This window comes from Mauremys mutica, chromosome 14 (genome assembly GCF_020497125.1).
Source record: "Mauremys mutica isolate MM-2020 ecotype Southern chromosome 14, ASM2049712v1, whole genome shotgun sequence".
NCBI lineage: Eukaryota > Metazoa > Chordata > Testudines > Geoemydidae > Mauremys > Mauremys mutica.
The window spans coordinates 33,279,788-33,305,245 of NC_059085.1; the positions used below are offsets into that span (position 1 = coordinate 33,279,788).

The 25,458-nt window shown below is 42.3% G+C and overlaps 1 long non-coding RNA gene across 4 annotated transcripts in view; it reads left to right on the forward strand.

Annotated features, from left to right (window-relative positions):
• LOC123349638 overlaps window positions 1-24,724 on the forward strand; it is a 62,427-nt gene extending 37,703 nt beyond the window's left edge. For 2 of the 4 annotated variants that reach the window (XR_006573611.1, XR_006573609.1), the window contains exons 3-5: window positions 2,100-2,164; window positions 22,400-22,668; window positions 24,007-24,724. This is a non-coding gene — a long non-coding RNA (uncharacterized LOC123349638). The remainder of the gene's footprint in view (window positions 1-2,099; window positions 2,165-22,399; window positions 22,669-24,006) is intronic. The other 2 variants (XR_006573608.1, XR_006573610.1) reach the window with 1 other exon arrangement.
• The last annotated feature ends 734 nt before the right edge of the window (window positions 24,725-25,458 follow it).

Here is a 25,458-nt window from a genome sequence, read left to right on the forward strand (position 1 = left end):
CTGCTGGTCATCTCGGGAATTCGCTCTTTCCAGCCCAGAGCACCCTCTGCAGGCCAGTGTCTCTTCTGCCACTGGCCCCATGTCCCTCCCAGACCCCGGTGCCCTTTACCCAGGGTTTCTGCCCTCTGCAGCACCCCCACAGTCTCTGGGTCTTCCCACCCAGGGGACCCCTCAACCCTCTATCCTCCCCTTGCTTCAGTGGCTACTGCCAGTCATTCTCTAGCCCCCTCTGCAGCCCTAGTACCCTTTTGTGGGCCCTTAACTAGGCCTGCAGCCTGGGGCTTTGCTAGGCTGGAGCTCCCAAGCGCTTCCCCAGCACTGCTCCACCCTAGATACCCTTCTCAGCTTCCCAGGCAGCCAAGTCCTTCTCTCTCAATGAAGCTAGAGAGAGTGTCTGTGTTCTAGCTTCTGGCCCACAGCCCTCTTATAAGGGCCAGCAGGTCCCTTTTTAAGCTGGCCACAGCTGTGGCTGCTTTCCCCATCAGCCTACCTTTTTCCCAGCTGCAGCCCTTTCCACGGCTGCTTTAACCCCTTCAGGGCCTGAGCGGGGTGACCACCCCGCTACAAGACCTAATATCTTTTCATTAATATTCTTGAGCAGGACTATTTGATGAACCTAATGCAAAGCACATCATTTTCTATTTTCATCTAAGTGATCTTATGACTTCGTTCTGGTGCACTGATGGAATGTAAAATCCAAACAAGTGCTATTTGACATTATTTTGGCCTCCCCTGTCCAGACTCCAGTGGCATTTGCCAATGACTCCAGTGCAGTTGCCAATATATGACAGCAGGGATTTTATTTAGAAAATTGGTTTCTTTAGTGGTACTTTAATATCTAGCACTATTGGTCCCAACCTTTTTCACCATATCAAGATTTCCTTCTCCATGGTGAGGCTGTCCCAGGATTTCCTTCCCACCTATCCAGGATCCCACTCCCATTTAGCAGTATAACAAGGGCAGATGGACACTAGTTCACATGCACCTGGTACTGTAGCAGTAATAAAGGTTTAGCTCACAAGAGTGCTAACAAGAAATGGAAACTTTGTTTCTTAGCTCAGTAATATCACCTTGGTAGGGTTCTGAAAGCAAATATGTTTATCACATTACAGGGGTTGGTATCCATTAAGACCAGCAGTTACTGTTACATCTTCCCTGTATTGAAAAGGCAAATAAAACATAACAATCAGACAAGGCAACTAATACAGCCAATTAATGACTACTCACTAGGTATGCAGCCAATTCTTGTTCCTACAACAGTTTTTTTTTTCTGCAAATTCCTGTTAAATTGAGATGGAGCCACTATCTCTGCTTGCTGACCCTGTTAGTTTTGTTGATGTAATCTCCACTTGTAGTTGGCCAACTCCTGGAACTGTGGACTGAGCCTCTAAGGGGTGCTACCAAATGAACTACAACAATAATGGCTACCAGAGCCCCCTCTCACCATTTCACAACATTCTGGAATTCAGGAGCGGGGGCAGAACAGACTAGAAACTCCTCTTGAAGCCAGCAGGGATGCTTCTGTATGGGTTGATATGGACGAGGAGTTTGCTGGGCCATTGCTAAGCCCAGGGCTGCTCAATTCCTCAGCGGGCTGGGACAGCTAGACCTTAAGACAAAGACAATTTTAGTATTGATGTTTGACTTTGGGAGCTCAGAGAGAAGCAGAGCAGCTCAGGGGTCGCTGATTAACTCCCTGTTCCCACATTTGAGCTTATGCTCAAATAAATTTGTTAGTCTCTAAGGTGCCACAAGGATTGTTTCTTGCTGTTGTAAACAAGGGTGTTGAACTAGAACCTAATGGTGTGGTAGGGCCTGGGCTACCCTATCTGCTCCAGCCAAGGACTTTGGAGAAGAAGACTCTAAACCCAGCAGACCTAGGGCTGTCCAGCCCCACTAGAATGAAACTTTTGACTCAACATTATCCTGAAGGGAACAGATTATTGAGGATCTGGCCGGACGGCTGGGTCATAACAAAGACTTGGTGAACACAGAAGTCAGTGGGGTGGTAAAAGGATGGAGTAATTCCTCATTTTGCTGCAAAGGGGTGCTACAGGTTAAGGCCTATATGCCAAGTACCTTTTGTTTGTTTGTTTAAGATGGCCAAAGGTCATAGTGCTGGAGTATTCATCTTTAGACTCATCCTCAGCCTACCACCTGCCAGGTAAGGTGCCAGAGAGAAGTCTGGAAAGAATTTTGAGTGTTGGGAGTGGGAGATTTGGGGTGGGGTGGGGAGGGCTTAGCATTTATTAATTAATCCTAATCTTTCCTTCATCCAGATCCTATTTTCCTCATCCTAACGGATTTCCCCTTTGTTGTGTTTGTTAGCGTTGTTGTTTCTTTCCTGGGATTTGCGTTTTTCTTAGTGTGTGCTGGGTTTTATACTTTTTGCCAGCAGTGATAGTGTTATTCATTTTCCCAAGGGATAGCAACCCTTGTATCCAACCACAGTTTGGGTGGAGGCACCAGGTGTCACAAAACAGAACCCAATGGAGGTGAGGAGAGGGGAGAAGTCACTCCAAGTAACAAGCCTTAGAGAAATATAGGTATTTCAGTAGTATATAAGCAAGAACACAAGAAGCATGAAAGGAACTCTACAAAAACAACAACAAAAAACAATTAAATGTTAGTGAACCTGAGTGGGAACCTTTCCAGAAGAGAAATGAGACAAAAGACTTTACAGGATCTCTTGATCTTCCCACAGGACCCGTTTGCCTAAAATAGGGTTAATCTCTGAGATGAAAAAGTCATCCACGATACACAACCTACTGTCTTACAACCAGTTCATGTGATGACACACTGTACCTTTAAAGTGTAGGTCAGAGTTCACATGTATAATGAAAACACAGGGGTCTTGGGAAAGCTCATCTTTGATCATGAAATAACTGTGTATATAGCTCAGGGAGCTTATCTATCCATTGTTTATAAACATAATTATGTATTTTTCCTTTGTGTTCAAAGGCTGTGTTGTAACTGAAGAACTAACATGACCTGAATCTCTTTATTAATATAATTAAAGTACTCTAGAGATGCTTCAAATGCCTCTGATTCCCCAAATGGTGCCCTTGGTAAACTATTGGTCTTCAATACCTAAAATATAGATTATTTAATCAGTTATTAAATAGGTAGGTAGATAAACTATTGTGACAGAGTCAGGCCGGATGGCTACAGGAGAGTGATAGAAGGCAGATATATTAGCCCCAGGTTAAGTAGGGCCCCTTTCCCTGGGTAAGGTAACAGGGAAGGTTCCAGAACAATCAGGAACTTTCTGGAATCAATTAAGGCAGGCTAATCAAAGCGCCTGGGTTTAAAAGGGAGCTCACCTCAGTTTGTGGTGTGCGTGTGAGGAGCTGGGAGCAAGGAGCTGAGAGTGAGAGGGTGTGCTGCTGGAGGACTGAGGAGTACAAGTGTTATCAGACACCAGGAGGAAGGTCCTGTGGTGAGGATAAAGGTGGTGTTTGGAGGAGGCCATGGGGAAGTAGCCCAGGGAGTTGTAGCTGTCATGCAGCTGTTACAGGAGGCACTAAAGACAGCTGCAATCCACAGGGCCCTGGGCTGGAACCCGGAGTAGAGGGCGGGCCCGGGTTCCCCCCAAAACCGCCTAACTCCTGATCCAACACAGGAAGATCTCTGAGGCTAGCAAAATCCACCAATAAGCGCAGGACCCACCAAGGTAGAGGAGGAACTTTGTGACACTATGTAGGTTCCCTGGGGCCTCTTCTCCTTCTGCCCATGTATCTTTCTGTTGAATTGAAGACCAAACTATGTGAAAAATTAATTGGTGATGGTAAAATCAACCCTATTCAATGGGAATATTCCAGAGTCTGCTGGGTTGGGTTCACAGTTTGGGACCAGGGCACAAATGTTGCCTTTTTTTAAAAACATGTGTGGCCAAAGTTGAGTATGTATTAGCTAACAGGATTGTCCCTGTATTTCCAAAACTCCAAGCAGAGAGAGATATATACTTTGTTGGCTGTACTCTTTTTAAGATATAAAATGAAGAGGCTTTACCTAGGGGGAAGTACAGTATGTAGGTATTCGTAAATATCCCTGAAATTGTTCCTCATTTTTCAAGCATTTAAAAAAAAAAGATATTGTAAGACATTGTGCCCACACCAGGATACGTCATTCAATCCCTTGATGGATAAATGGGGAAGAGTTGTCAGTAGTCCATTGAAATTTCAGTGTGAGAAGGCCTGCCAGCTGGCTAATCACAACGGAATAATAAAAATTGATATTCTGTGAATATCGCTACAGGAGCAGCCATTTGCTAAAGGACATTCAAAATCAAATGTCCAATTGGCAGCTGATACCTACTTGACCCTTGAAGGGTTACCTCATGTACACAGAAGGTAAAAAGACAATTAGCTTATTGCTGCAGCAAGCAGTACATTTGGCTGTGTGGTCACAGAAAGAAACATCTACTATTCCACTGAGAATAACCACCTGGCAAAGCAGCCACTGTTGGCCAATGGGATCTGAAAGAGACCAACTGGCATCACTGTTTGCTTTATATTTCTCCTTGGTTTGATGCTTGCCTGCTCATTAGTGGAGGAATGTTTGGTGGAGTGTGTAACAGCGCAGGCTTCGGTAAATTTGCTAATGACTAAGTACTGTATTTTGATGTTGTTTAGCTGAATAGGCAAAGTTAGATAGCGGTTGATTAGCCAAATGACTGTGTCAGTTAGAGTTTGTTGCTAATGGTTCGAGCCAGTCTGTTGCATATGGGCAGCACAGAAGGGCTTTGCCCAAGTCAAACACAATGCACACAAGAGAAGGGGCAGTATGGGTGCTGTGACAGCCTTCACTGTGTACTCCATCCCATGTGTGCACACACAGTCATGGCTAGCTTGACAGGCATGACCCTTCTGCGTCTCCTCTGGGATGCTTAGATTTCAATGTGTCAGTCAGGCCACACTGGAATGAGAAGCCCTAGCATTCAGAGCAGTGTAATGATGCTCTGACTGACCCCGGTGTGAATGTATGGGATCGGGAGGCTTCCTGAGTCCTATGGCCACTTTGTACTCCTGCACAGTGATGGAGATAGTTTTGCCTTAAGGTTATTTGAAAACACACCATTGACAGGCAACAGCAATCAAGGAAAGCATGGCTTTGCATTTAGTCTGAACAATTGGGCCCAGATTCGCCAGTACCTCCTGGATGCATCTGGTTCTGGCTCCCTGATCCTGAGGCCAAAGTTTTGCCAGCCTGGTTCAGGTTGGTGTTTACAGCAGCCTCTACGATGCTCTAAACTGTGACTAGCTATGGCAACTGAGGTTGGTACATCAGCTAGAGCCTGCCAGAGTGCAAGCAGTGCTCTGGTCACACCCACAATATGTCCCCTACACTTGGGGCTGAGAAGATGGCAATGAAGGAGGCTACTTCACAAGCTTTATATTAGCTGAGGATTTCCCCCATGCAAGAGAGTTCTACCAAATTTGCTACCCCACTGTAACAGCAGACTGGTATAAGTGTGGGGACTTCTGGCTCTTGAGTTTTAGATTTTTTTTTTAATTATTTAAAATGTAGTTTGAACAGGTAAACTTCTACCTGCTGTACCCACTAACACATGCAGAAGTGCAAGAATAATTTGAGGGCATTTCACAACCGCTCCAATCAGTTACTGTGAAAATGAATAATGACTGCTTACTGGACCATTGCTTGATGAATTGGAGGTATATATTTACACCCACTTTTCTGTAATTATGGCTGTCTCTCCATTTATTTTGTTAGTTTAAATGTGCTTCCTGTTATCTTACCTTGTGCGGGGAGGGGGGGGCAATAAAAAGCCTTACATTAAAATGTATCTTACACTAAAAAATTCTATGGTGATGTCTTAAGTTGCTCAGTAGTTTGAAGCAATATCACATTCCTTTTTTCCGCACCACCTATGATGAGAACATCTATTGTCTGCTTTTTTCTTTATTTAAAATTCCAGAGTGTAGGCTTATTTCCAAAGAGAACTTCTCTAAATTGGATCATTAAACCATTTCACAATTCAGCAAGGGATTCTATCTGTGGCCCCAATTCTGCAATCTGACCCAGGCAGGCAGAGCCGTGTGCCTGTGCAGCGCCCCCGTTGAATTTGATGGAAGCATATGGTCCACCCACACAGATCAGATTGCAAGATACAGCTTAAATATCCATGTCATAACATGCTGCTTAATGCTATATATATTACAGAACATTTCAGCGGTTGAGGGAGAGCTCACAGTATTGTTAATAGAGTTGCATGTCTAGTTCCTTCCACCGTATTTATCTGAATATAGACACACACATCTTGTGTTAGGTTTCCAAAAGCAGTGATGGAGATTTAGGCCCGTGCTTTCCATGTATTTTAATAGAAGATGGTGACTAAATCCCCAGCACTGCTTTGAAAACCTCAACCTATATGCATTACAAGGAATTTATGTACTTGCATGGACATGCCCTGGGGAGTATTTTGCACGTATACGATTAAAGACGTAGTATTACTTTAAAAGTTACTAAGCAGTTACTGATTTTTATCTTGTTCACAAGCTATTTGTACATCCTAGTTCACTGGAAGATTAGGCATATCTCTAGTATTTTAAAATATTACAGTCCTAGTTCAGGGGCCTCATCCTGAAAATCCTTAATCATGTCCTATTGAAGCAAATTGGACTAAATAGAGGGCCTAAATTAGCTGTTACCACTCAAGAAAGAGATGTTAGGGTCATCATGGATAGTTCTCTGAAAACATTCACTCAGTGTACAGCAGTCAAAAAAACTAAATGTTGAACCATTAGGAAAGGGACAGAGAATAAGACTGAATATATAATGTCACTATATAAATCCATGATAGCGCCACACCTTGAGTACTGGATGCAGTTCTGGTTGCCCCATCTCAAAAAAAGATAGAGTAGAATTGGAAAATGTATAGAAAAGGGCAACAAATTATTAGGGGCATGGAACAGCTTCCATATGTGGAGAGAGAGACGGGGACTGTCCATCTTAGAAAGGAGATGAGAGTGTGGAGAAAGTAAATAAGGAAATTGTGTTTATCCATTCACATAACATAAGAACCAGGGGTCACCCAATGAAGTTAATAGGAAGCAGGTGTAAAACAAACATCAGGAAGTACTTCTTCAGGCAACATATGGACCTCATTGCCAAGGGATGTTATGAAATCTAAAAGCATAACTGGGTTCAAAAAAGAATTACCGGTAGATAAGTTTGTAGAGGATAGGTCCATCAATGGCTATTAGTCAAGAGGGTCAGAGTTGCAGCCCTTGATCTGGATGCCACTAAACCTCTGACTACCAGAAGCTGGGACAGGATGACTAGGGGATGGATCATTTACTATTTGCCCTGTTCACTCCCTCTGAAGCATTTTGGCACTAGCCACTGTCAGAAGACCAGATACTCAGCTAGATGGACCTTAGGCCATATTTATATTCTTAAATAGGGCTCTTTTGTAGGGATGGACCTCTGTATGGTTCAGACTCCAAACATTATCACATCAGATATCAATCCATGAGTTTAGCTATGCTCAAATGAAATGTTCTGAATCCAGTACCATTTAGAACTAATTGGGGCAGGTAAAAAAGTGAATACTCAGAGCTGCCCATTTTACAAGGGGAATTTTTTTATTACCTTCACCTTTAAAAGTCTTAAAAAACTTGACTCTAATGAAAAACCTTTAAATAAAAATCTGATCATTCTTCTCAGTCCCAAGTCAACCAAGTTCAAACCACAATGAGAATGTTAGCAGTTGCTTGTTCTACACGCACAAGGGCTTTTTAAATGATTCATGAGGACATTAAAGTATTTTCTTCATTCAATCAACTTTAAAAATAATAATTTGATTATTTCACTAGAATTTCCATTCAGTAATTAAATAATAATTTCATTTGATTGTAGTTAACTCCTTAACCAAATGCTCTCAAATGTTTAAAAATCAGTCGTTTCAGGTTCTAGTTAAATAAATTAAACATTTGTGTATTTTATTGGTTGAATAAAGTGCGAGGCCTCACATGCAGCTGCATGGTATTTCTGTTTGTTTGTAGCACAATACTTTCTGAATGCTACACCAGATCAACTCCAAATATTCAGGGAATGTTCTAGGTGTCAATGGGTAAAACTCTAGTGAAAAAATATAATAATAATCAGAAAACATAAAAGGAGGAGACACAGAGCCCCTGGCATCAAGTTAGTAGAGCCAGCAGCTTTAACCACCTCTGTCATTGATCAAAGAACCCATTGAATGGAGAAGTGTCAAGGTGAGATGCAGGTTGGTTTCATGCAAAACAAGCAACCATATAATCTTATTTTCTGTATCCTTCCTCCTCATTCACCTCTCTTTCTCTCCGTTATGTCATGATGAAAACCTGCAATACTTGTGGACCTCAGTGGCACTTGGCTAAGGTGCTCAGCCGGAAGCAGTAGACTCATGATTTTAACTCTGGACATCCTAAGTTCAGTCGCTGCTGTTGGTCTTGGCTGTCACACTCAGCAGCTCACAAATGCTGCTCAGCACCTTATAGGATTGTGGATGTTATGAATCATGCTTCCAGGTTGCTCACTGCAGTGTGCTACTTGCATCTATAGTACCCAAAGAGCTAGATTTTAAAGGTAGGTGCCTAGAGGGATTTTAAAATGCATCCAAGTGCCTAATGCTTAGGTGGTCAGGCACTTTCGGAAATCCCACTAAGTACCTATCTGCATCTTTTGGCTCCTAAATACCTTTTAAAATGTGGCCCAACATGCTTTGAAATGGGCAAGCAGTTAGAGTGCAAAAGTTAAGAATCAGACTTTCTGACTAGGCACTGCAGGATGTAGCAGAGAGGAAAGAGAATACAAGGAGGTCCATATCCTAACTCTCTATTTCTATGCACCCCTATGGAAAGGCTGACCAGAATCCCATTTGGTTATATAATCTCTACTCCTTTCTAGCATCTCTGTGGGGAATACAGGTGAAAATGCTGGCCCCATTTAAGTCAATGGGAGCTTCCCCAGGATTTCACCCTAAGTTTCTGCAAGGGAGGAAGGAGAGGTGGCATGAGGGAGCAGTCATGGTGGTCTCTCACACACCAGTGGAGTCTGCTGCATCTGTTTAAAGGTGGCCCAGAGGCCATAAGGTCAGCCAAAGTTCTGAGTTGGTCATGATTCATTTCGGGGAGTTCTGCTACAGCCTAACCCTTGCATACTTCTAATGTGCCTGATGGCACCTAGGACATAACTGTGCACAAAAAGAGGGGGAAGCCCCTTTCATCTTTGTGGAAAACACAAAGTCTAATCTGGCACACAATGCTACAAACATCACCCAGTCTTGATTTTTAAAATGTTAATTTATCTTCCCAAATTACCATGCTCACATATGGCTCATAATTGCAGTATCATGGAGTGTCAATTGAGCAAAACAGATGTATTTTTTTTTAAGAGTGGCACTGTTTGCAAAAGCACTCTATTCTCCATGGGTGTGCATGCTGCTTCTACCTTCTGCTTCAGTACCTAGATATTGATATTGCTGAACTAAATGCAGTTTTCTGCTTCAAGTATATAAAATATTAAAACTTGGGCCAGCAAAGGCCTTTATTTTGAGAGCATTTAGAAGATGGGGATAGTGCTGAATAAAGCTAGTTAAGGCAAATGTTTACATATGCAGTAACCAACTTCCATTTCTTATTGTGGCGCCAGTCAGACCAAAAGCCATGAGAGGTTGTCAGATTACCCACAAATTAGGAAAAAAGACCTGCATTTCTCAGAATGATGTATGAAATAAATGTTGTATTAGTCTCAGGAACAATAGAAGGGAATGATTCATAATGCCTGCCCTGGTAAATTAGGAACTAATCCTGTCAAGGGCTGAGCGCCGTCAGTTCCCATTGACATCAGTGGGAGTTATAGCTACTCAGCAGCAAGGATGAATTGCTCAGAAGCGCAGAAATGCTCTTTAATGGGGTCAGCATCCACCTCTCCTGAGTGCAGCCTCTAGTTGGGTGTATCTGCAGTCTTTAAACCAGTCCCAGCCCTGGTGTGGGGCCACATCCCCAGGGCTTCCTCCCTGGAGACACTGTCTTCCTGCAGGCCTCCCCAGGCTCAGTCCCTACAGCCAGCCAGGCACTCCTTCATTGCTCCTCTGGTCCCTGCTGGCAAACTGCCTTTGGCTCAGTCCTAACAGCCAGCCAGGAGCTTCTTGCTCCCCCAGTCTCTGCTCCCCACTTAGTTGTCCATTGCGCTGCAGTTCCTTCAGCTAGCCAGACATGCAGTCATTTCTTCTCTAGCTTCCAGCAGGAACTAACTATTGCTTTATTCTGCAGCTCCTTTTTATAGGGCCTTCCTGGGCCCTGATTGGCTGCAGGGGATGCAGCCACTCTAGCCTGCTTCAAGGATCTCTCCACTACTCCTTTCCTGGGATGGGTGTGATGGAGACCTGAGGCCTCCAGCAGGGGCCTTTGGGCCTAGTCCACCCCATCACAGGTCCCCATTGACTTCGGCTGGATTTTCAATTTAGCCCTCTATGAGGTGCTGAGCCCAAGATTTGAATGAGGTGCTGACCCCTACCTAAGGGACCCCCCTCAGCTCCTGATGAAGTCATCTTACAAGCTTGGACCCTTAAAACTGTCCCAAGCCTCTGGACACGTGAATCTTAGGCAAATTGTTGGCAAAACTTTATCCTTTGTCCATCATTTTGGCTAGTCTGCTGCCGTTCTGAGTCAAATGCGCATAGTTCCGTTTTTACATAAATCTCACCTGTCCTGCAGTTAGGGCATGTCTTTGTCACAAGAATTCAAAGTTATTCAGTGGAATTAATCCCACAGGACAGGGAAACTTCTTTAAGAGAGGTGGGATTTTAAGGCTCCAGGACTGTAGCAAACTCTTACTAAAAATGCCCAGGTAGTCATGGTAACTATATCCATGGAAGCTGCTGGCATCCGACACCCATGACAATCGATGTAAACAATGTCATTTTGTGAGCCAAATGTCTGAAAATGAAAAAAAATCATACACTATACATTTACCCATGAATTTGTCATCACAGATCACTTTGTACATATGTACCCACCCATCTGTATAATGTATTTTCATGATGTCAAAGATATACGCAAAGCTTTAGTCTTATGTTTGTATTGTCAAAGGTTCATTCCTTTGTTGGGACTGATTGTGTTGGAGAATTTCAATGGGAATGGAGGGTGTCAGTGTCTTGTAGGAGCCATTTAGCCCTGCACAGAATCAGGTCTACTATCCCTGCACCATCCTGACTAGATCAGGATCAAATCCGGCATTGGAATTCTTTTGTGTAGGAGCTTCCTCAATATGCCTTGGAACCTTTTTCTCCTAGTTAGAAAGCATTCCCTCATCCTTAACTTCTGTGAAATTCCTGCTTTCTTCATTCTGAAAAAGAATTAGCTCACAAAGAGTTTACCCGAATTCCTTGTTTGTCTCCATATTGTTTAATCCATTATTTCTTTACTGACAATAAACTAGGATATATCTGGCTTTAAGAAAATCTGTAACTAAAAACACTTCCTTACACTTTGTATGAGTGTCAACCTCTAGAAATATTTTAACCAGTATCTTTAAAAAAATGGAGAAATACTTGAGACTTAGTTTTTATGAAAGCTTCTGAGAATTGGACAGTTTTAACTCCCTGATGGAGAGGAAGGCAATTATGTCCCCTACAAATATTATTATTCTGAATTAAGTTCTCTCAATTTCCACTGCTAATTATTTACAGCAACTTGTCTTAAAGCTCTGTAAAACAAGAGGTCTAACTAATCATTTTTGCTTTTGTACTAATTTAAAGTTTAGCTTTCAGATAGCTTCCTGTATATTTTTTCCAGCAGAATTCATAGTGGTATCTTCTTCATACAAAGAAGAAGTCTAGAGCCATGAATATATTTCTGAAACAGCATGTTATACTGCTGTTATCTTTCAGCTCTTACACAAGCAGAGCTCCAGTGGGAGTTATGGGAATGTGAGAGAGGATTTGGCCTATGTATACAAGCTAGGGTCTTACCAAATAAAGTCAAAGTAAGAAATAAACAAAACATTTATTGCTATAATAATACACTTGTAATAAGTTGAGAATATTTTAGAATATCCAATCAGACTCTCCCTTTCTAGCTGGTATATTGGATCACTCTAAAAGTGGCTTTTACTTTCAGGCTCAATGCTGGAAGTCTCTTCTTACAGGCCTGCTACAAAAATAGTCAAAAGGGTTGTACTTTGATCCTTACTCTCCCACTACACTTCCACTGACTCCAACGTGGGCTAAGCTGCTAAGCTCCTTTTAAACTTTGAGAAGGATGCAAAAAAATCACACTTGAAAATGGAACAGTTTCTAGAACTGTCCCTATTTGATGCAGCATCATTACCAAGAGCAAAGCTCTGCCACTCTAATTTGTACTTTAGGATAGGACTTTATTGGATGTGAGAGTCTGATTTCCCATGTTAAAATAACACCTTTGCAGACAGTCCGTATTGTCATTTTTACAGTTTGTGTCATTAAGAGATGTAAGATGCAATTACAGATTTTTATGCTGTCCTTCCTATCAGATATGAAAGTTTGAACTTTTGCAAAATGTCACCATCAGGAACAAAAGGCAAATCTGATTTATTGTATTGTATAATGTGTTACTATCTGGGGTGAGGTTTGATTCATTTTTTTACAATGCAGCATACCTATGTGGTGCAAGAATCTGATTTATGAGTCTGCATTAAAACCTCACTCACTTTTGAGATTCTGGTTAAATATTATATGATATGACACAAGTATATTGAAAAATAGCATTTCAGTTTCTTATAATGGACTATTGCTTTCTACCTTCACAGCACATTCACTTCAGTATTGTGCAGGGTGTCCTAGGTCTCTGGGTTTTAATATGTGTCTTTGGTAACTGAGAGTTCAATTAATATGACACAATGCATTCTCTATCCAAGAGCTACCACCTCAGATATGAAGATGAGTCTTCCTCTTTTGGAAGTGTCCAATGTATCACTATGTGCCAATCTAAATTAATATTTTATTATATGCCACTATTATGCATGAGCCTCTGGCTCTCTGTTAGATGGATATGTGTAATGCTATATTCTGCAGTGATTCTAGATGTGGCAACAGTAGTTAGCTGTGATTTTTTTGGTTCAGTACTTTACAATGTGTCTTGACAAAATGCAAGATTAATGCAATTTTAATTATATAGGAGGGTCCTGATCATGATTAGGTACTATGGTAATACTACTAATAATAGGGTGATTAGATTGTCCTTAGCACTTACTTGGCCATAGAGAGAATCAAAACCCCACCTTACTTCCCGTGCTCAGGTTGGAGTTCTGATCAAGGGTAGGGCAGGGGTAAAGCAGAGACTGTTTATCCCACATCACCCACTGCAAGTTAGTGGATGAGAGGCCTATAGAAATGGGCAGGGCCTCAGAGGAGTCCTGGCTCTGCCTTCCCTACTCATCAGCCAGAGTAGCTGGCTGGATGGACATGGGGAATAAAGCGGCACCTGGAAAGGGGGTAAAGTAACTTAACGACACATGCACAGAGCAGGGAAGAAAATATAATTACGCAGCATAATTCTTTCCCAGAACTCCGCCATGGATAGCACATGGATAGTATTGTCCCTTATGCAGGGCTGAAACAGTTTGTCTCTGTCTGGAGTCTTACTCATAACCCTGATCAAGATTTTAACCCAATACCTTTTTAAAATCTATAAGTAAAGGCTAACTCATAGCAGTACTAAGTGCACTAGCTACAGCTCAAATAAAAAAGTGAAGTATAATCAAACTATGATGAGGATGGGTCTATGGAAGCCATTTACTGTCAACCAAGCCAGCTTTATATGTGTCCTATACCATTGCTTAAGCCCTACATAAAGGGGGAGATCATTCCACCATTACTGTCACAGGTAGGGACATATTCAGGGAAGTCCAAAATTGAGGCCAAATCCTGCAGTCTATACTCATCCTTACTCAGGAATATGTACCACAGTCTTCAATACTTGCTAAAGATTGTTAGATGTGCCCAAGTTTATGCAGATATTTTCTATACCTACAGCTCCATATTTATGTGAGTAATCCTTTCTCACAGCAGTGGCTCCACTGAATGATAGTCATGGTGCTGATTTTGCCACCCTTACTCTCACCAAAGAATGGCTTGCTCCACTCACTCTCTGTCCCTCCCCAACCACTTGCTCCAAGCACATAGCAAAATGGAGTCTGAGGAAGCTGAAGGGAGGGGAAAGGTATCTTGTTGCCTATTATGACTCTGTGCAGGTGTGAAGTCCAATACTCAACCTGGCCCAAAGGGACAATTTGCAGAGAAAGGGTAGCAGAATCAGGACCTACAGTTGTATACATGGATTTTTGGAGGAAAGAAATAAATCTAATTTATGTTCATCTTGCTCACTCTCTGTGTCCACAAATAAATGGGAATTTGTTAGCTCATTTGCTGAAGTTACTTTCCTTTTTTTAAAAAGAGGACCACTTTGTCAGTACCAGCATGCTGAACTGGTAATAGTGATGGTTTTATTACCTATATTTTTTTTCCTAATTTTTAGTTGTAGACATCTTATTGTAATAGTCAATTGCAAGTAAACTGGTGGCATGTTAGAGTTAAACTGCAAGTATTTTTTTTGTAATTTAAAATCCATTAGCACATCATCTAATTACTTAGAGTTTTACACTTCAGTTGTTGTTGGTTCCCAAAAAGAAAACTGAGCACATGGAATATAATTTGATTTAATTTTGGTCTAGGTTTAATCTACCTGAAATATTGTTATATCTTAGGGAAGTTTTAACCACTTACATCTTGTCAAAATTTCCTGAGTGAGCAAAGCATTTAGTTAGTTAGTTTTATTTTAAAATACATGAACAATACATTTTCAATTAGTTCTTCATCCATTTTCAATTAGAAGAAAACAGATAAGCAAAGAACCTATGCACACTATATCAGAGGAATATGCATAATATTGCTGGAGCATATGACCATGCGGCCAAAAATGATAACTGTGGTACAACAGGACAATGTGTTGACATAAATGAACACTTAAAAATAACTGATAACATTAAAAGAACAAGGTAAGAGAAGTGCATTGATGAAATCCTTTTACAACTGTCAAGTAGTATGAGAAGACATAGGCATGCTAGTAGTATACGCTTATTGATAGGGGTTGTTCAATTAATAATGTATTACATTTTATTAAGAAAATATAGCCAGACTCTCAGCTGGCATTAATTGGTGTTGGCATTGCGCAGGCTGTGTTGTCTAAAGGTTAGACCATCTTCTGTGAATCAGATCTGACTTTTATTACTGACTGACACTCAGTGTTTGACATTGTTCATAGATTTTAAGGCCAGCAGGGACCATTAGATCGTTGGCACATTCTGGGGTGCAATCCAGACCAGTGAGGGGTTGTCACTGCCTGTCTTGTAATCCTAAGTACTTCAAAAGGCTCCGCTGCTGTGATTCCAGCAGCCTGCTTGTTACCCCCTAGCTGCACTCTGATTATACCTGGCAAGATGACCCTAACACACTCCCTGTCCCAAATTTCCTTAAACCATCTGCTCTGAAGTGTCCAGTCCTCTCCTGGAATCCTCAGAGAAATAATAAGGTTTGTTTGCTCCTTTTAAAGAGACAAAATCAAATTACAGGTTACTAATGTAACTGGCTAAATACACCTTTCCCTTCAAACACAAGATTGAGTTGTTTTATTATAAAAATAAACTTTATTAACAAAAGAACATAGGTTAAGTGATACAAAGTAGAAGGAATAAAGTTAGAAAGGTAAAAATACCTTTTAACAAAAGTAAAAATACACTTTCTCATGGCTAAGACCTAACTTAACCAGCAACAGTCTTTCTTCAAGGTACTTACCAATCTTCCATTCCCAGAGACTTCAACCCGCCAGGGATGAAGGACCCATCTTTCTCAGCTTGGAAGAACTGTGACCCCTTGTGCCTGTCTAGCGATGGATGCCAAAGATGGTTTCTCTCCTAGCTTATGTCTTCCAAAGTTCAGCTGATCAAACGGAATCAATTATTGGGCAAAGGTTACAAAGAATGTCAACAACAGGATGCGGTCTTGGCAATAGCAGGGTGTATAAGTCATGTAAAACAGCATGTGGTTTTTTGGTTTCGGGTTGTTAGTCTGGCAGGTGTAAATATATCCAGACTACCTGTTTTTCATATATGTTCACCCCCACACTTCAAGAAAAAAGAGTGTCAGGTTCACCTCTCCTCCCTTCTGGCTTCAACTTAACTATGCTAAATGACTGCAAATATCTACTAAATAACTATTCCTAGCAATAAGCAAAATAATTGATAGTCCATCCCGATAGTTGGTAGTGGCAGAGGCACCTAGTGGTTTGTTAAAATACCCCTGTACAGTACCATAAGCACAGAATAGCAGCAAGCATAATGACTCTGGGAGGAGTGAAGTATAGGATACATCTACACTAGAGGTGTAATCTCCAGCTCTAGTTGATGTGTGTGGGCAACTTTTGATCATTTTACTGTGCTTAAAAATATCATTGATATTGTGCGGAGGGGATGGGCTAGCTGCCTGAGTGTGTACCCAGCATCTAGGATAGGAATGTACTGAGGGTGGCTAGCCTGTCCTGCTGCCCACATTGCTGCAGCTACGCTGATGTTTTTAGTCCACTAACTCAGTCAAAGCTAGTGCATATATGGCTACCCAAGCTGGAAATTACCCCTCCGACATGGTGTATGCACACCCCATCCCCCTTTGGGACAGGACAGGGTGGTGATCTCACCATGGTTCATCTCTCTGGTGGCCCTTGGGGCGACCTCTGTAAGGCCCAGAGGCCAGGGTTATAGCATAATGGCCAGAGTCAAGATGGTGGCCCTCGGAGGCAGGGCAGCACAGCCTAATGGTCAGAGTCTAGATGTCTGGGAACCGTGGGGGCTGCCACCAAGGGGTGACGGTCCGGGTAGGGGGGGCCTGGGCCTGCCTGACTCCACCAGGCCTCGACCCAGGGCCCTAAGAGTGATGGTGCAGTCTGTCACTGGGTCAGCGGGGAATACCACTGAAACATGCTGGCCTCACTCAGGTGGGAGAGACCACTTACTCACTCTCGCTGGTCACTTCCTACCGTAGTTCCAGAAGCTGCTGTCCGTGGGGTGTCAGGGTCTCTGAGCTCATCAGCATGGAGGATCCTCCGGGGCTCCTTAGGCTCCAGGCCTCCATCCCAGCTCCCAGGGTCTCTGGCTCTTGCAGGCAAGGGCTGTGGCTGCTCTTCAGCTGGAGCTTCAGACAATGGTCCTTCCCCCTCTGCAGTCCACCCAGAATGAGCTGGGCTGCTCCCTTTTATACTGCCCAGCACAGCCTGAGGTGCGGGACTTCTGCTGCCCATAGTGTGAGGTTAACCTTTTCTTATGCACACCCCATTGCACCCTCCTACTCCAGGGTAGATGTGCCCATAGGGCCCTCTCGTGCTTACCATCCCGCTATGAGGAGACTATATCCTGCCCCCACCACCCTCATACATACCCTCTCTAGGGTGTTCAGCATTTCTGACAACATGAGCAGAGCACTTGTGGAACCGGGACTGCAGTAGACAATGACTTCTTCCTGTTGAAAGAATCATGGGGAAGGGGAACAGTAAAATGCTCCCTCTCCAGCCTCCAGCGCTGCCAGGTAGGAACAGCAGTACAACATTCATTTTGTGAATGAAAAGCAATTCAGAGTCTTCATCTGGGGTGATTAAATCTGAGAAAGAATCTGTAATTCATCAGTTCAACAGAAGATATTCTTAAAAATGACTGTTAGGTACATTATATTTTTTCACAAGCTCAGCAAATGAGTAAAAATGTTCCTGTGTTATCATATCATTTATAACCATTATGCTTCTAGAGTGAGTGGTTTGTTGTTAATTCTCAATTTTACACTGTTCCAGAGGAGGATTGAGAAGAGAGAAACATTAGACTGGACTGGAATATGTGAGCATCTCTCAGCAAGGCACTGTCTTTGACCATGCCCACAATGCCCTATGGCCTGGTTTATTTTTTAACAGAATAGGTCTAAGGGGGGAAAATAGAAGAGGAGCAGGAGAAGTTTTAGGATATAAAGTAGCGTAGATAGACAAGGGCTCATTATCTGCCGACAGGAATAATGTTGTCTACCTTCAAGGGAATAACCAAATACATTGATTCTGATGGGTCTTCTTTTCTCAGTTAGATATCGCTTGATGTTCCAGATTTCCATGAATCCTTATTTTGGTTCCTAAGCTCTTTGTAAAGAAAATCAAGTTGCCCTTAAAAAGATGGGGATAGAAAATCAGGGTAACAAATATGTGCCCCTTTTGAAAGAAATTACAGAATTTACCAACATATTAGTAAATATGAGTATACTGTGAGCATATTTGCTTATGGCAAGTTCTCATCAGATAACCTGTGTAAGGTTTGGTACGTTCATTCCAGAGGACCCTAGTGCTGCTGCTGAGCACAGCCTATAAGAAGGTATTATATGATAGGACTTGTAGTAATTTCTGTGAGCATTCAGCATTGAATTTTAGTGCCTAGGATCACACTTAAGTACCAGTCATCTCATTCTGCCCAATGACACTGCCATTTTGGCTACTCAGTACAGCTGGGGCTTTTTTTTAGGGTGACAGAAGGACAGCAATATGGGTACCCTATTCAGCAGAGAGTGGCGGCTGCTGACCGGGCACCCATCTCTGAAGGCAGCACTACCACCACCAGCAGAGCAGAAGGAAGGGTGGCATGGTATGGTATTGTCACTCTTTCTTCCATGCTGCTGCTGATGGTGACACTGCCTTCAGAGCTGGGTGGCCAAAGAGTGGCAGCAGCTGGCCGGGCACCCAGCTCTGAAGGCAGTGCTGCCACCACCACCACCACCAGCAGCACAGAAGTAAAGTGGCAATACCATGCCCAGTGCAGTGCTCTACCCCTGCCATTTTTTCATCATTTTTCTGTCTCCTCCGCTCCCCCCCTCCACCCAGCTTTGTGTCCTGGGTGACTGCCCCACTTGCCCTGCCCTGGTTATGGCCCTGTCTGAGTGTCTCACAATTTTATAGTGTTTTTAGTCTCACTAAACCCTGGCCAGGTAGGAAAGTGCTATTAGCCTCATTTTCCAGCTGGCAAGGTGAGGCACAGAGAGGTTAATTGTCTGAGTTTTAAAAGTATTTAGGTGCCAAAAGATGTAGATAGGCACCTAATTGGATTTTCAAAAGTATTTTGACACTTAAAACTTCATCAGTTGAAACCAGTGGGAGCCAGGCACCTATCTGCATCTTTAGGTGCCTAAATACCTTTTAAAAACCTGTCCCTAAGTGACTTACTCAAGGTCACACAGGAAGTCTGCAGCAAACTTGGGTTTGGTGTGAGGTAGGCATTGGTGGCCAAAGAGATAGAGAAGGTCAGACTAGATGATCTGATGGTTCCGTCTGGCCTTAAACTCTCTGACTCTATAAAGACGTGAATTCAGGTCTCCCAAATTCTAGATTAGAGCCCACTCTAGACAATTGCTGCGCTGTCTCTGAGTAACAGTGCTTAGCACCACCAACTCTTCGGTGTTCTATGTCCTGCAGGCTGAGACATAAAGCTGGTTTGTTTGTTTTTTCAAATCAAGAACTGTAACAGAAAGCCATGTAGAACTTAACCTGCCCTATTTTCAGTGATACACTGCAGCAGAATTGTAAAATGTCTTGGTACAACGGCTTTGAAACCATTGATCATTAATGAAAACATTATGGGAAGTTGCAACTGTGCATGCCCAGCAGTTCTTTTAGAAAGTTAACATCTTAGTTCTGTCAAAACCACTTATAAAATATAGCAAATGAGACTTGTCTCCATGACTGACTAAATCCTGCAAAATCTGCTCATTTTTAAAGTGAGTATAACATTTTTTGGTATAACATATCTAAAACAGTGTTTCTTTTTCTCCTTCGTTGCTGTCAACAGTTAAGCTATTGGTCTCCATTTTAAAATAAGATGCATTTTCAGCTGGCACCTCATATAGTAAACCAAGCACCAGCAGTATTTATTATTCGAGAGCTGTTGAACATCCCAAATTGAGGTTTACATTGATAGTGCTGATGCACATGTGGGACAAACCACACTTAGCTCATGAGGGCATCGCTGGTCATAGCCCTGGGCCTTGACCAAATGTATAGGAAAGAAACACATGGGAAGGTAATTTCTGTACACATCAGACCAGGTTCTCATCTGTACTTGGTATCTGGGGCTGGTTCAACGCCAGCCCCAGCATAATCTAGAGAAGACTCAGCTAAGCTTTAAGGTACACTCACTGGTAGAGGCCCCCAAAGCATTGGTTGCCTGGTGGAGGATTGCCAGAGCACAACAGTGTTCCAGCCATTTCCCACCTCTCTCTCTATATATGTGCACTCCTATAGCAAGAATGGCACAAAAGGCCACAGAGTCTAGCCTATCGTCTTTTTTAAAAAATACTGTGTGTATCCTGGCCTTTTTTAATGACTTCTGTTCCTGTAACAAAAGGCACTTGTGAACATTAAAGATTAGCAATAGGTGTGTCAATTTGGCTAGATCTGGTGCAAAAATAAACTGGAGCAAATAAAACATATCATATCACGTAATTAATAAAAGGCTTAGAAACATAATCAAATTACATACAATCTAGAAAGCTGAGAGCGTGACCCTGCCACCTTTGAAACGGAGTTCAGCACAAACAGGATCCAACCTGTACCTCAAGTTTTCAAAGAGGATATATTAATTTTTAAGTATAGTGGTATAAAACTAAAATAATTGTTCCATCTCAGTCTCTGAATTCTAACTATTGGTATCTGCTGAGTCATGGACAATAGTCTGGTGAGCAAATATTTGTAGAAATTGCATCTCCTTATTTCTGTGCAGCTTTTTTTTTTTTTTTTACTAGGAACTTGTCCTTGCAAATGACCCTGGAAAGAAATCTTTGTTTTAGTTTATAACCCATTAATCACCACAAAGAGAGGGAGAGGGGAAATCAAACCTTTCAGGAATTAAAGTTCTCATTTTAGTGACACTTGTTTTTATATGTTCTTTTTTAAACTCTATTTTAAAGGAAAATTTTATAATCATTCAGATTAAGTATATTACATTGTTTTGTGGAAAGCTATTTAAAGGATCAGTGGCCAAATTAGAGAGCTAGCACAGAAATTAGAGATTGATTAGGTCTTTTCCATTACATAGTTCTGCCAAAGCAGGATTTTCTCCACAGCATAATTTACACTTCATTCATTTATCAGGTCAATTTTTAAAGACTTTCATAGGGTTTGATCCTTCTTTGATTGACGTTAGTGGTGGCAGATCATGCCCATGATTGGGCTGTCACTGCCTCTTTTGAGGCACATTTCCATTCTAAAGGTCACACCATTAAGAATATTTCCTCTCTATTCATCCTAAATTTACCTCCTCTTGATTTTATACCATTCCTCATAGTGTGATGCCTTCATGTACCACAATAAGCAGTTTCTCTCCTTTTTTGTGTTTGCAGCCTTCAAACCTTTATAGATGTTTATTATAATCCTTCTTCCCTCTCATCCTTTATTCATCAAGAACAGTAGACTCAAAGTCATTTATTCAAAGCTAGACTGTGAACCCTTTAATCCCACTGGTGAGCAGTGATACACGTGACTAATCTTTTAGGAATAAAGTACTACACAACATAAGTAAAGGATGTGGCCCTAAAAAGAAACTATTTTATTCATTATTTGTTTTTAAAAGAAACCAAATATTTCATAGTGACAAATGAGACCAAAGGTGAACTAATAAAGTACTAACACAATATGGAATAGGAAAACAGCATGTGAATGAATTTTAATAGACACTAGTAGTCCTTTTTGGGTTATTTCTTTTCTTTCAGTTGCAAGGTTGTTCTACCAAAATGATTTTCCAAGAGGCTAGTGACAGTCTCATTTTTCACTATCCAGTAAATCTGCATTATCTGATTATGAAGTTGTCTGTCTGTTCCAACAGTCCATTATGATATTGTTAGGGGGAAATGGCATTGTAGAAAGCTTACAGCAATGAAAGAATCACTTCTTTTAATAACATTTCTATAAACATAGTGTTAAAATTCAGCACATCAGAGGCAAATAATTCAGAATAATAAAAGTAGATATGCCACGTATGTGGAGGAGAGAGATGAATTTAGATGTAACAGGCCAGCTCCTGAGTCCTGCTCTGGCCTACACCGTAAGAGGGATCACTATTCCTCAGCAATTCCTCGGTGACAGAATGCTCTTCAAGGCTGCTTTAACTTTTGATGGGGCCCAGACCCTCACTAGCCGCAAAGCCCCTCCTGAGCTGTATAGAGCACAGCTCTCATGCCAGCCAAGACTGAGGCCAGAATGTGGTCAGCTCTACGCCCTACTACCTTAACTGTTTTTAATGAGAATGTTTGTTTGAATTTACATGTTCTTTTTTGCTTTGTTTTTAGTCAACTTAAAATTGAAGAAACTGTAAAGAAGATACAGAGACTGATTGTCAAGTTCAATCTTGTTCCAAGGTTCCACCCCATACCTTCACCATCCCTACCATAAGTCTGGGTCAGACAAATCAGGTCTCAGGTTTATGAGAGTGAGATTGTCCTCAGAGTGTGAAAGAGGAAGCTGTTCTCAAGTACCATATCTTCCCCCACATAACCTCCTTAATGGATCCTGTAATGTTTGAATGGGGTGGGAAATCTCATCCTCGATAGACTGCCAGGTGTGTAACTTCCAACTGCACAAATCTGTTAGCAGCCTTAGCCCCTAAACTGTGTGGGGCTCACTCACTCTGATGAATTGTAGATGTTTCACTGGACCCAGACTTGAAGCAGAGAGGTTGTTGGGGGAAATTTGTTGTCTTGGCTGCAGCTGGTCACAAAATAGCCTCCACCACCCTCCAGATGGGGTGCCCATCCTACACAAGGCCTGAATTAACCTACAGACTGCACTGGCCCATGACGTCCAACTGGGGAAGGAGCTGGGTTGCGCTTCTAAAGCCAGGAAGCTGGCAACAGAAAGGGACTGAAGCATAGGTGCCAACTTTTCCCAGCGCCGGTGGGTGCTTGACCCTCGCCCCAGCCTCGCCCCGACTCCACCCCGCTCTGCCTCCTCCCACCCCTGCCCTGCCCCCATTCCAACCCCTTCCCCAAATCCCCACCCCAGCCCCACCTCTTCCCTGAGTGTGCCGCATTCCCCCTCCTCCTCCTTTCCTCCTAGTGCTTGCTGCCGCAAAACAGCCGTTTTGAGGCAGCAAGCGCTGAGAGAGAGGGGGAGAATCGGGGATGCGGCATGCTCAGGGGAGGAGGCAAAGGTGAGCTGAGGTGGGGTGAGGAGCTACCGGTGGGTAGCTCCAGCCCCAGAGCACCCACGGAGTCAGCTCCTATGGACTGAAGGGAAATAGTCTGCAGTCACTCCATGGGAGGAGGAAGGTGTGTTTGAGGCTACAGGGTTCAGTAGTCTGTAGTTAGTCCCTAGGAGGAGAGAGATTGAAATGGTACACCCGGGAGATGGTACACCTGTGAGACGGGGGAGGCAGCAGCTGTAGGAAGGACTCCAGGGAAGGAACAACTGGGTCTGAAGGAAAGCAGAGTCTTTCTTTCAGACCCAGGTGCCAGGTATAGGTTCCCTGGACTGAAACCTGGAGTAGAGGACAGGGGTGGGTTCCTCTACCAGCCACTGTGGAAGTGGCACCATCATGGCAATGCTGGAGAATACTGCCTGAGACCATTAGTGCATCAGGGCTTTGGGATACACCAAAAGGGGAAATCACATAGTGACCTGGCTGGAGACTGTGTCACTAAGAGAAGGCTGCAATTCCTGGAATGAGAGAGGGGCCACAGAGAGTGAAGAAACAAAGAGACAGAATGCAACCACAGGAAGAGGCATTGGCCTGGCAGAGCTAATCCCCAGAGCTGCCTGGAGGTGGTTCCACGCAGTGGTGATTAGAGCATCACATCACAGCTCCCCTGGAAATTTTGACTTTTCTGTGAAAAATTTCAGCCAAAAAATTTCAGTTCAAACTACATCTCCCAGCACTGCTGTCTCCTCTCTTTTTCAGGGTAGTGCATGTATCCTTGCTCCTTTGGCCATGGAGCATCATGGGGGATACAGTTTCACCAGAGCATTTGGCCTCCAGAGGAGAAGGGGAGAACAAGACACCCAGACTACAACTCCCAGGAAGCTCCTCAGTGCCATTGTAAATCAAAATATTTGGGGCTTTGGCTAATATATACTGGTTTTCAGTTTTTTGATGACATAAAGAAATTTTCTGCAGAAAGCAGAAAAATTCCACAATAATTACTTTGTCAAAAGCCCAATTCTCCATCATAAAGCAGTTTGAGCTTGTGATAAGAGACTGTTTTAAATCTTTGTGGTAATATTTGATGAAACATCAGTTTTCTCAAGAATTATTGATGTTGTGTGAACATAAGTCAAAGAATGCTGACATGCCAAATGCCCTGCCAGACCCCATATGTGAGATTCTCATTAATTTCAACAAGGGTTCCTTGGTCTTATTGGGCCTAAGTTACATTCCAACACTTTTACTTGTGTATACAATAGAACACATTTTATCACATGTATGATGTGCATTACCTAGACGTGCTAACTGAGACATATACCATAATTTACATCTGACCTTTGTAAGGCACATTAGCACATATACAGTCTGAGAGCTATAAAAAAGATTATCACAGACATGTTATATATGTTACACTGAAACCCTTTAAAGTGTGAGGGAAACGGGATTCAATAATCTCAAGCCAAAAGACTGGAGCTCCCCCATTTATCATTATAAAATATATGTATATGTTAACTTGACAACTTTATTGTCTCACAATTGAATCTTTCAACTGAAAATTAGAATAATGAGAATGCAAGGCAATAGCGATTTGTATTTATTTACTAAAACTTTGTGTTCAAATTAGCTTAGTATTATCTGCCAAAATGCATAAAACACAGCTTGATAGGATGAATCCCTTTAAATGATGGATCCAACTTGAACAAGCTGACTGCATTGTTATATCAACAATTCATTTTATGATACATAACCTGATGAGAAACACATTAAGAGATGATGACAAACAGACTTTTTACTAAGCTCAGTAATACTCTAAAGCCACATTTGGGCTTCTGCTGCATAACTGAAAAGTCAATATCAACGGTATATAATAAATTGTGCTCATTATGGGCCCAGACTTAGCTATATTGAAATAGATATACTATATTGCGATCCTGGCATACCAGGTGCCAACTCATGCCAAAGTCCCCATGCATCAGCTGAAGACTGACAAATACATAGCTGGAACCAGTCTGGTGTCAGCTGTGTGCTAATATTGTTAAAATGTGTATTAGAATTACAATATCTTATAACGTCTGTATCCCATACTGAAGGTAACATCTGAGTGTTCATATTGTAACTGTGTAAATCATCTGATAGGCAAGAGACATTAACTGGTGTGAAGTGCTGGTCTCCAACAGGGGGCGTTATGTCCTGCCCAAGAAGGAAGGT